This window comes from Suricata suricatta, chromosome 15 (genome assembly GCF_006229205.1).
Source record: "Suricata suricatta isolate VVHF042 chromosome 15, meerkat_22Aug2017_6uvM2_HiC, whole genome shotgun sequence".
NCBI classification, from domain to species: domain Eukaryota; kingdom Metazoa; phylum Chordata; class Mammalia; order Carnivora; family Herpestidae; genus Suricata; species Suricata suricatta.
In genome coordinates, this window is record NC_043714.1 from 60,915,606 (window position 1) to 60,921,051 (window position 5,446).

The following is a 5,446-nucleotide window of genomic DNA, read 5'->3' on the forward strand; positions in this document are numbered from 1 at the left end:
CCACCCTGAGAAGCAGGCAACCTATCCCATCCTGCCGTGACCCTAAAATGCCCTTACTTGGTAATCTGCCCTCCAAGACCAAACCCAGAACCCCCTCATCCATAAAAAACCCTGCCCCTCCCAAACCAAGTTCAACTTCCCTGACTCCCCACTCCCGGAGTCACGGAACCTCGCCCGGGAATCGCAGATCCCAATAAAGGCTTTCTTGGCTCCATAACTTGGTCTCTTTCTTTCCTCTGTCTCTGCCTCCATCTATTAAATCTTACAGGTACCGTGAGCTATCAAATTAAAACACTTCATTCTAGTATTTCTCCCCATTGGACTATGGTCTTCTATGATCTACCTTCACATGTTCTTTCTATATCGAAGTTGGAACTTTTGGTTAAATACAGCCCGAATCTTAATTAAACTTGTTAATTCTGTGGAAAGGAACGCATATCAAAATCACACCTTGATTGCTTTACCCATATTCTTTTCATCTGGAAAGTCCTTAGTCTCCATAAATCTGCACATCCTTAAAGAATCGCTTAAATGCTGCCCTGTCTTGAAGTCTGTCTTTACAGAGCTATTTGTCCACTTCATTCCTTCTTTTTATGTCCCCATGCCATTCTTTGTGCCTTTATTATTCCATTTTGCACCACATGTTTGTGTAAGTGTCATATCCTTTTCACTCAGTTATAACCTCGCTGAGTATATCATTTATTTCTTGCTCATAACAGGTGTTCAGTAAACTTCATTAAAACCAGGTATCTGCCAACCTTAGTGATACTAAATGTAGAAAGCTCAACAGGAAAATGCAAATATTTGAAATGATAGTTATCATAGAGACCATACTTAGTCTGAGAAAAACAATATACTAGATGAGAGCAATGCTTCTCAAACTCCAGTGTGAGTAAAATCATCTTTGAATTTTTTTTAAGTTTATTTAGTCATTGGGGCACCTAGGTGCCTCAGTCAGTTAAGCATCCAGCTTCAGCTCGTGTCCTGACCTCACGTTCCTGGGCTCGAGCCGTGCACTGGGCTCTGTACTAACAACTCAGAACTTGAAGCCTGCTTTGAATTCTGTGTCTAGGCTGCTCTCTGCCCCTTCCCCACCCATTCTGTGTCTCTCTCTTCCTCAAAAGTAAATAAACATTAAAAAAATTGTTTTCAGTTTATGTGTTTTGAAAAAGACAAAGACAGTATGAGTTGGGGAGGGCAGAGAGAGGGAGAGAAAAAAACTAATTCAGGGCTTGAACCCATGAAGCCATGAGTTCATGACCTGAGCTGAGGCCAGGAGTGGGACACTTGACCACCTCAGCCTCAAGGGTGCCCACATCTAGGAATCTTATTAAACAAGTTCTGGGGCCCACCCCTAAATTTTGATCCAGTGGGTCTGGGGCAGGGCCATGCATTTGCATTTTATTTCTTTTTCTTTTTCTAAAGTTTATTTACCTATTTTGAGGGAGAGGGGGAGAGAGAGAGGGTGGATGTTCACAAGCAGAGGAAGGGGCAGAGGAAGGAGAGAATCTTAAGCACTCCCCATGCCCAGCACAGAGACCAATGCAGGGCTCCATCTCACAAACTATGAACCAAAATCAGGTGTCCGGCACTTAACAGACTGAGCCACCCAAGCGCTCCATGCATTTTAATTTCTAACCAAAGCCCCGGTGCTGCTGGTCCGGCTGGGCCATGGACAGCACATTGGGTGCTGTTTAAAAGGTAATTCTGACATCAGAGTGCCTGGACCTAAATCCCAGCATCACAATTTAATAGCTCTATGGTTTCAAGACACCAAATCTAAGCCTCAAATTCCTCACCTGTAAAGTGCAAAAATTGTGGAACCCCTTCAGATTAATAGAGCTAAAATAGCCAATCCGTACAATGTGCTCTGGCAGTAACTGACATACGGTTTGTGCTCAAAAATTAGGTGCGGGTGTGAGTATTTAATGGTACAGATTGCTGGGAGCCATCTCTGAAGTAAGGCAGGTTTGCAAGGCCTCCCACCATCAGATGGTGACTGGCCTCTACACCCCCTCAACCCCCACTCAGTTTCTGCTCCAGCACCGACCCCCAAGGCGCCTGATTGACTGACATCAGGAGTGACTTGCCTTCTTATGCTAAAAATATGTGAGTTGTGCCTTGTGAAAAAACTTGTTATAGGAGTTTCTTCTTTTGTGATTATAGGAGCAAATGTTACATTTCCTGAGAAAATCTGTTTTTCTTCCCCTCAAAAACAGGCTATTGACCCCTGCTCACAAAAGAACTAACTTTTGCCTTTGCTATGCTAAAAACATTGCCTTTGCAATGCTAAAGGTCCCTTCCTTCCCCAAGTGATAAGCATCTAGTCACCTACTTCTATCACTGTTGATAAAGGTTATGCAAGAGTCTTCTACCAACCTATGTTCTGGGAAATTGTTACATACCAAACAATTTGTTATCAGAAATCATTGTCTGAGGCAATCGCCACTTCTGTTTGGTACCCCATACGTTTTTTTCCATAAATAAGGCTGACTCTCCAGTCTGTGCAGAGATGCCTGCCTGCTGATCAGAAAGAAACTCGAGACTCTCTCATTCCCTTCCCCCTTCACCAATTCCCATCTATTTCATGCTGACACCGTCCATCCTTCAGGGAAACCCTGGACCTGCTGAAGCTGGACTCCAGCAACAGATAAGTCAGTGGATTCCTATAGAGTAATAAGGGTCACTAAACCACAGCCGGCAGGCCAGATCCGGCTCATTGCCAGTTTTAGTAATGCTGGTAAGCTAGAAATAGTTTTAAGATATTTGAATGACTAAAAACTATTCAAAAGAATATTTCAAAATGCATGCAAATTATCAATTCAAATGTCAGTGTCCATAATGTGTTATTGGAACCTGGCCACACGCATTCGTTGGCATATTGCCTATGGATGCTTTTGTGGTCCAAGAGGAGAGAAGAGTGGTCACATGACAGACCACACAGCCAGAAAAGGCTACAGTGCATACCAGCTCTTTACAGTAAGTGTGCCAGCTTCTAGCACAGCACCAAGGGCTTTTTCCGTGGATCTGAGATTAGAACCATCACTAGAGTGGCAGTAATGGTCAGCGGCTTAACGCTGTTTTATATTATGTATGTGTGTGGGCAGTAACTGCATATACCATATATGCATACACACAGACATATATATTGTACACATATATTGCGCCAAATATATACACACAATATATATGTACCAAAGTAATAGAACTGTACAAAAGTAATGAGAGATTCTCAGTAACCAAATAATAGAGAAAATCAGGAAGATGAATTTGAGGACTAAGTGGCAAAATGGATTACCATCAGAGCCCCTCAAATCCGAACACGCTACTAGATGCCCCACCCACTTTTTAAAAAAAGCAATATTTATTTTCCTTTTTCTTATTATAAAGACAATACAGGATCATGGTATTTGTAAATACAAAATGTATACAGCATAGAAGCCTGTGATATTCCAAGTAGTAGAGATAAACATTTAAACATGTTTATTTTTACAAATTTGAGATGTTACTGTACAAAATGGTTGTATACTTTTAATGTAATATTTTTCCAGTATCTTCATGTTATCTGAAAATATTTTAATGGGTAATGTTACATTGTTTGGAAATGCCATAATTCATTTTATTATTGCTCTCTATTGGAGTTAAAGTTATTTTTAAGATTGTTATTATTTATAATAAAGTTGCTTATGATTTTTCTGAAAATGTGTGATTTTCCCCACTATAAATTACTATAATGAAATTGTTTTTGTCGAAATTTGGGATGCTTCCAAGGGAAATGTAAGATTAAAGACAGGCAAGATTATATTAATTGAATCTCTCTCTCTCTTTACTGTTTTCTGGATTTCCAAGCCACACTAATTCGAGGGATTTCTGCTTCATGATTGTAACATGAAATGATGTCTATTATCTTTGACCAACTATGTTTGTTTATTTTCTATACACCCCATTCATAAATCTATTCCACCACCATCAGGAAAACATATTTATTTCATTTGAGATTCCCTCTTCCCTTAGAAAAAGAGACAATACTCTTATCAAAAATATTTTATTTACAAAAAAATCAATTATACTATACATCCTATACTGGAAATACATTGAATAATTGCTACAATAAATACAGGCAATTAATTCAATCTTTTATAAGAATGAGAGAATTTGACATTTGAAAGTTATCAAAGCTTAACTTAGAACATAAATAGTTAAAAAAGGCAAACTCAAGTTTTAGTTTCGTTTATTGGCATGCTGTGTTTTTTCCCCACAAACTCTCCCATCAGCGAGTCTGAGTAGCAGAATGGTTTGACCTTTTGTGCTCCGAAGGTAGAACGTGCAGCTTTTTCTTAGGCGGGAGATGGAATACAGGCGTCTGCATGGAAAGGAAGCGAATGACAGACGCACATGGTTGAACCCTTCGCCACATTCACACTCCGCTTCATCACATTTTTTTAATGCAACAACTCATGTGTTCGATTGTTTTTAACACAGGTCTACACAGTACCAGCTACAAGGCAAGATGGGTCATCTCAAAAGTCAAACTGGATAACTGAGGCCCTTGGAGTAGCTAAATTAGCTGGGTTAGGGGTATCTGGTCCATCCATTTCTTTTATGTGCCAATTCTTGATACACTTATTAAACCTTGATATGATTTTTACTATGTAAACATATCTATGTAGGTCAATAACAAGACAGATGAAGCAATTATCTGCATAAATTCAGAAAAAAAAAATCCTCCCTAGAAAGTAGAAGAGGAGCTTACATGTGTCAGTTTTTGTATCTATAGGCTTTACACTTATTAAAATGTATCCAACTCACCCGTGTAAACCTCATAGTAACATGTAAAGTGAACTGGCAAGCTGAAAAAAAAGACCAGTAAATTATGTTCAATATATAGACAGGGATCTGGGGAATTCAGGCCACAGAACAAAATGACGAACTGCATTGTATTTGTCCAAAAAGTACAGATCACTGTTTTCCACTTTCCATCGTACTCAGCCTGAGGAACCACTACCAGAATCCCCAAAGATTATTAATCTCTGATACCCATGTTTTGTCCAGTGCTGGCTGCCTAGTGTTTTCTTTCAAGGACTAGCATTCCCTTTCTTTTAATCTTATGAAAAATTGCACTTTTCTACCCCTTTGGCCTTGATTTTCAATGATCTTCCTTTTTTTTTTTGTACACATTAGTATGTATTTCTACTCCCAAATCGTGACAGGTTTATTGGCCTTTTCTAAAAGAAATGAAAAGAAGTTAAAATATTTTTCACAGAAAGAAACTATTCCATTTTAAAAGGTAGAGAGAGAGAGAAATATTTTATTCTTTCTATCATGAACATCAGTCAACCAAGCTTCACATTTTGGGTAGATTTTTTTTAAGTATGAATTTTTTCAGAACCTATTTTAATAATAAAAAAAAGAACAGGTGTATTTTGGCAGAGAAGTAAAATATAGA